We start from the raw sequence: 6984 nt of genomic DNA on the forward strand, positions 1-6984 counted from the left end.
GTTTTGTTCAACCAATTTTAAATCTTTTTCCATAAATTAAAAGCTGAATACAATACCAGTCGATCATCTGAATACAGGTTTTGCGTCAGATTGATGAAATTCATGATATTGGCGAGTTTTCGGGACGATCTTCTTAAATTTTAGCAAAATTCTCAAAAAATTTTGAAGAAATGTATTTTTTTCAATAAGAAAAAAACAACTTAAAAATTCTTTCTCGACGTTTATTTGACATATCATATGTAGGCGAGTTACAGTAAAAATTTCAGATCAATCGGAGCATTGATTATGGAGAATGAGATGTTTGAAGTAAGCGACTTTGCTTGAAAATAGAACAAAAACCGATTTCAAATCATCAACCTTGTATGGAAAGTCGAAAAAATGTCCGCTCTACTGTATTTTTTTTCTTTCACGTTTTCGAACTCAGGGCATGATTCTACACCAAAAACGATCATCAGCTTACCGAGTTCAAAAATGCTGTAAACTAGTGTTATCGGCCGAATAAATTCCGTCTCATTTGCAGCCGAAAGACCAGCGCCGCCGCCGCCGGCTGGAGCTACTGTCTGTCAGTCATCGATCCGCGAGTTGTTTGATTGGTCGCGGGCAGATTGCAGCAGCAGCAGAAGCTTTTTCGGTATGGGTTGCAAATTTTGCTATCGAGGGCGGAACCCGAACCCCACTGCCTCTCGTGTGGTACCACAGTACCACAATCGCACAGGGCGGAAACCCGAGGGATGTTGATGTTATTGTTTATTTTATCGTGAAAAGGGGTTTTCCTGTTTCGTGACGCTTCCCCCCGTGGTGGGTCTGGATTCCCGCCCTGATTGGCCTGGGGAGGTATTCAATCTTGTTGATCAACACCGGACCACTTGTACCCGAGCGATTAACCGTCGAGTCCTACCGAGTCTGTGAATGAAGTGGTGGGGAAGAGGTGGACTTGTCGGTGAGGAAAGCATTCACAAATGCCGGGAAGGATCCATAGCTATAGGTACGCACGCGAGATCTCTTTTAGCTTCAGCAAACTCATTTGTTTGAAAAATTAATTTGCTGAAACTGATATTCATGCATGTTTGAATTATATGTGGGCCCCGGGGTGGCCCCATCCTCTCCAAGCTCCTGCATTCCACTATCTTTTCGCCTATGCAGTGGAAGCAACCTCAGCCCACCAGCTAGTCGATTGACTTTTCTATGGGAATCCAGTGTTCGCGTGCTGAGCTTACGTACGTCTTGTTTCCGTCGTCATGTACGGAGTGGGGAAGCAATGAAATCGAATCCAGATATAATTTAATGTAAATTAAAGAGTCAATTTTCATTAATTCTACATTGTTGCGATTCATTTAGCAAAGATTCTCACAGTTCTCGGGTAAAGATGATTTGCCATTGCTCTGTGCGGTCAATAGGCATGGTACACAAATTACGTAACGCTAAAATCGGCATTTTCAGACTCCCCCCCTCCCCCTTGTAACGCTTTTTGTATGAAAACCAAAAATATTTTGTATGGATCGTAACGCTAAGCTGGACTCCCCCCCTCCCCCTATAGCGTTACGTAATTTGTGTACGATGCCATATGTACTGTTATTCCGAGCAGGAGAAAATATCTAGAGAATAACTAACTCAGTTATGGAAAACCGAATACCTACAACCTGAATGAGGTATTAAGAGCCCTGCATAAGAGGTAAAATACCTAAAATAATAACTGGTGTGTATTCTGTGCATAACGCGTGAATAATGAAATCAGGTATGGCAATACAGGTCGGACTCGATTATCCGGAGTCGGGTTCTGGCGCTTGCCAAAATAATATCTCGTAAACGAAATGCTGTAAGAAGCTGAAATTTTGACTGATTACTAATCAAAATTGGGTTGACAAAATGTCAAAATTTCAGCTTGAAAGAGCATGCCGTTCCCTAGATATACATATGTTTGAGAAGCAACAGAACCCGACTCCGGATAATCGAGTCCGACCTGTACCTTAATAATAATCGGCGATTTTTCCATAATTGAATATTCCTCAACGCCAAACCAATAACTCGTTGAGGTATTTCAATACAGGGAGACAATACAGGGGATAGACAAAATGATCGGGACAGGCGAAATTTCCACTTTTCAAAAAATGTCCAATAAGCTGTAACTTTTTGATAAGTGCATCAAATATTCTGAAATTTTCACTGTAAGTTGATCAACTAGTTGTGTATTAGTGGACAAAATTTGGAAAAGATCGGGCTATTCTGCACGAAGTTATAAGCATTTTAGAAAAAAAGAATTATTCGATAGCCAACTTTGAGCTGTTATATCTCCGGATTCAATGAATCGAATGCAATGAAATTTTGTCCATTTATGACTCATATGATGAGCTCTGAAAGACGTTTGACACAACTTGAAGTTATTAACGAGAGAAAAAGTTATAGCGATTTCATTAATTTTATGATTTTTAGTAAATTGGTCTATTTTTAATATGCATCCCATTACTTTTTCAATGAATTGCCGCCTATGTTGTTACCATCTTTCAAAACATATCTGTATTCAAGAGAATCAGAGGGAATTCAAATTAACAATAATTAGCATCTTGATTTTTGAAACGATGTTGAAATTTAAGAAAATTTGGTATTTTATTAGAAAAATAATCTCGTTATAATTCTTCGTTATAATTTTCTTCCATGTTAAGAATTTTTAGTTATGTCAAAAGTTTTTCGAAGCTCATTATATAAGTCATAAATGGTCAAAATTTCATTGCATTCGGTTCATTAAATCCGGAGATATAGCAGCTCAAAGTTGGCTATCGGATAATTTTATCTTTATTTAGAATCTTTATAACTTCGTGCAGAATCGTTCGACCTTTTCCGAATTTTGTTCACTTATACACAAATAGTTGATCAACTTACAGTGAAAATTTGAGAATATTTGATGCACTTATCGAAAAGTTACAGCTATTTGAAATTTTTTGAGAAGGGAAAATTTTGCCTGTCCCGATCATTTTGTCTATCCCCTGTAAGTCAAAATAAAATTTGTATCAGCCTAATTCAACATTTTTTGGTTCACAAACATATTATTTACATAGTAAGTGGTCAACTTTTCGATTTTCAATCTTTGTTTTTTGATTAGCTAAAGCAATATACTTAGGTTTTTAGTTTGGTATAATCCGTTTTACAAATTAAACAAAGGTCCCGTGACAGTGAAGGAAGGTCGATATAAACCAAAACACATCAAGGTGTGCCTAACAACGAAATCGATTCATCTAGAGTTAGTTTCGGATCTGACCACCGAAGCTTTTCTTGTTGCTTTGGATCGATTTGTCAGCCGAAGTGGGATGGTGCGCAAAATGATGTCAGACAACGCGACGAATTTTGTTGGCGCATCTACCAGTTGCATATGATATTTCGTGATCAGACCGAGTCAGCAAAGATTAACGATTTCCTGCTCAAACGGGAGATGGAATGAAAATTCATTTCGCCAAGATCCCCAAATTTTGGGGGTCTATGGAAAGCAGGTGTCAAAGTAGTTAAATCCCACCTGCATCGAACCTTGGGTAACGCGGTTCTGCATTTCGAGGAGTTTGGAACCATTTTGGCTACCATCGAAGCTATTGTGAATTCCCGACCATTGTACGATTACACCTGCTCATCTGATGCTGGGAAGACCATTGGAACCATTGGTAAAGCCCTCGTACACCGAAATTCCGTTGAATCGCTTGTCCCAGCAAGTTCAACCACTACAAAAGTTTAATAATATAAGTAATTCAATGGCTTCCAGAAGTTTATTCGTAAGTTTTTGTGTATATTAGGCACCTGCAATGGAAAAATAGATCAAAATAACACTTTTGGCTTCAAAATTAACATCACTTTAACTTCAAAGTGTCTTACAAATCGCTCCCAGCTACTCCCTGCGCAGATATTTGGTTCAAACGCTCGTTTATGTATGCAGAATTGATTAAAGAAATTTGCAGCTGCCAAAACATTGGCGCTATAATAATATGTGTACAGGTGCTCTTCGATATAACGTACAAAAAAGTTTTCTCTTTGTACGTTATATCGAAGTGTACGTTATATCGAAGCAGAGAAAAATTTAATATTTTTTATGCTAGTATTGATGTATTCGACGTGTAATTAATCCTAAATAATGATTTCGGTGAAATTCACAAAACCGATAATGAAAAACTTGAGTTTTGACGAAAAAGTCATTTCGTTTTTTGTGCTTCGATATAACGTACATTTTGCTTCGATATAACGTACACTAAATTTTTCCCCAAATTGCGCTAATTCTTGGTAACAAGGCTAATGCTGCAACAAAACAATGATTTGAGTGATTTCGTAGTTTAACTGAGGGTTATTCGTGGGAAAAATAAAATTTTTCAATGTTGTACGTTATATCGAAGCAAAATGTACGTTATATCGAATTCGCTATATCGAGGGTACGCTATATCGAGGGTACGTTATATCGAAGAATACCTGTATAGCCAAATTGTATGAACAACAGCAATTATGTTAGGAATTCGTTCGAAGAAATCGACAAATAATTCTAAATGCCAATAATATGAAATTAAAACTAGCACCCTTGGGAAATTTTTACCACGTATTTTCAAATCTGGACCACTGTGGGTGGTGAGGTTAGCCGACGTGAAGACTCCAGCGGGCGTTTCCCGAAGCTCAATCCGGAAGCTGGCACCCCTTCCGATCAACGATAATAACGAGTTAGCTTTTGGAATGGCATTCCAACCGGCAGGAGCATGTATGCGCCCAACGCGTGCAAGCGAGAATGATTACGGGTCATCATCAGTTTTATTCAACGTTTGATACCCATACGGTGCAGACGTAAGTTTGGTTTCGCTCTCAAGCAGTCTTGTTAGAGATCACAGTCATTTGAATCTTTTCGTCGATATTCGGCCTCCTTTGTTTCCGACATTCGAAACACAAGCAATCAAACTACTGTACGAAACAAAAATGTCAAACAAACGCACTTCGTCACGATAGCCACTTCGGGAGACAGTTCAGCTTTTGTTGTTCCTGTCTTCTTCCATAATAAGAGCTATGTTGGCCATATGTGTGTCGTATTCAATACAACATGCAAGAATAAACTAATGAAGCATTAATAATCGGAATTGGTCGAAAATCTATGCGAAAAGCTATAATTAGACAAATGTCATCGTGTCAGACGATATCAATTTGGCCCCTTCTTATGTATATTGATCTTCGTTCTACCGTTCGTGTTGTGTGTAAGAGGTAACGGTAGCGTACGAATGTAATAAAACAAGCTGACACCCGACTGCGGCAACAAAATGAAGGTAGTGAAAAGTGTCGAATATTTACAAGACTGCTCTCAAGCAAAAGTCTTTTTTCCCGCGATTTTCCGTCCTCGAGACCTCTCTCCTGCACTTGTCCACCTTTTCGGTGTAGCAGACAAAGTTGAGGTGCTGCGTCAACCAGCAGCAAATCACCATCGTCCCAGAGCAGTCGCGCGACGACGGGTCACCCCCGCCTGCCGGCGGACCCTGTCTCGCAGCAAGCGGCGTCACAAGCAAACGGGCAGCAACCGAGTTGCTCCAAACGGCCACGTCAAGACGATTCCGACCAGAATGAGTTGAATGCCAGAATTCTGGCCAAAACAAGTTCTCCGCCCTGCCGGTGGACAGCATCCAAGCCCCCAAGACCAAAAAGGTCCCCCCGATCTTCGCCAACACGAAAGAGGTCGCCGCACTCAGAAATGAGCTGGCGAAAAAGCAAATCCACCCGCTCTTCAAGATTTGCAGCACCGGGACGAAGATTGTTTGTTGCACCACCAACGACTACCAGGAGGTTGGCAAATCTGGAGCTGGTTACCTTCCTCGACCAGCACAAGATCGACATCGGAGTCGTCATCAAAACCCGGCTCAACCCAGCAACCAACTTTTCGCTGCCCAACTACATCATGATCCGACTGGATCGCCAGCACTCCAGTGGCGGCGGGTACAATGTTCTTCCGCACCCACGCACGAGAGTCATCGAAGCCATCGGTGTCCAAATCAGTTCATGCACCCCGGCAATGCGTGGATAGCAACGGGACATCGGACCTATTCACGGAGGATCTGCAAGTAAGTAATAAACACGGTAGACAGCATCTCAGCCCCCAAGGCACGTGTGTCCTGTGCCACCCCGATGAACCCACGTTCATCTCTCCGGCGGGAATAACTTCGACGCTGGACGTTTTACTATCGGATCTGGCCCTATCGAAACCGACTACCCACCAGGACTTGAGCTCGGATCACCTCCCGGTGACATGCTTGGATGCGTACCAGCATCAATCCCACAGGCGATAAGATGGGACTACCACCGAGTCGACTGGGTGGCATTCAGCCGTCTGGTGGACTCCAAACTTCCGTATGGCCCGGAATTACCAACCGTCGAAGCCATCGAACGAAACCTGGACGTGTTCGAACAAGCCATCCGTACAGCCGAGGACACCTACATCCGCTGGGTACCGGTGACACGACGATTCGCACCCATTGACGACCAAACTCGCCAGATCATCCAACAACGAAACGCCGTCTGAAGGCAGTTCCAACGGACCGGATGCCAGTTGAAAAAGCAAGAACTTTTCCTCCTCAACAACCAGATTAAGAACCGGATGGACGAGATAAGAAACAACCAATTCTCGGAAGACATCAGACGGCTAAATGACCATTCCAAGCCCTTCTGGAAAGAAGCAAAAATTCTGAAGACCACAAGGCCACAAGCTGCCCCCCCCCCCCTCCATTGAAGGACGAGGTCGGTGGCCTCTTGGTCTCCCCGTCGGAGAAGGCTAACACCATTGCCTCCAAGCTGGTAGAAGCGCACAACCTCGGAGGCAACATGCCAAGCCTGCACGGACAAGCGGTCCGTAGAACCATCAACCAACTCGACGACAACGATGAAGCCCCTTTCGATGGACAAGACGAGGTCAGGTCGGCGATCAAGCGAACCAAAAATATGAAGGCCCTGGCAACGACGGACTATTCAACCTGGTTCTGAAGAAGCTCT

The sequence above is a fragment of the Aedes albopictus genome, chromosome 2 (genome assembly GCF_035046485.1).
Source record: "Aedes albopictus strain Foshan chromosome 2, AalbF5, whole genome shotgun sequence".
NCBI classification, from domain to species: domain Eukaryota; kingdom Metazoa; phylum Arthropoda; class Insecta; order Diptera; family Culicidae; genus Aedes; species Aedes albopictus.